The following is a 574-nucleotide window of genomic DNA, read 5'->3' as shown; positions in this document are numbered from 1 at the left end:
TTATTAGTCAAAATAGTCCTTGAAAGTCCAGACGTAAGTCATTTTCATCCCTCAAATTTTAAAAATTAGTCAAAATAGTCTTTAAAATAAAAACTAGTTTGACTAATTTTTAAAATTTGAGGGATGAAAATGACTTACGTCTGGACTTTCAAGGATTATTTTGACTAATAAAATTTTTTTTATATGTCAAGTGACACGTCACGTGTCACTGATCCTGTCATGTGGCGTGCCACGTGGCACTTAACATGACACGTCATCATCCAATTGACGGAAGGACTAATTTGACTAATAATTTATCTTTTAGGACTAATTTTATTAAAAAAAATCATTCAAGAACGAAAATGAAGATCACGTAATCTTTCAGGGACGAATTTGAATATTAACCCATAATAATTACTTTTTCTTCTCGTAACATCACCTTCTGGTCAAGAATGGATCCAGTCTAAGAAAAGAAGAGACACTTTCCACGGACTTTTAAAATATTATTACTAATTATATATAAATGAAATATTTGTCTTTATTGTTATATTATTTTTCCCTAACAATAAATTATAAATGAAATTTTTGAGAATGA

Source organism: Arachis ipaensis, chromosome B03, assembly GCF_000816755.2.
Source record: "Arachis ipaensis cultivar K30076 chromosome B03, Araip1.1, whole genome shotgun sequence".
Classification (NCBI taxonomy): Eukaryota; Viridiplantae; Streptophyta; class Magnoliopsida; order Fabales; family Fabaceae; genus Arachis; species Arachis ipaensis.
This window is presented reverse-complemented; position numbering follows the sequence as displayed.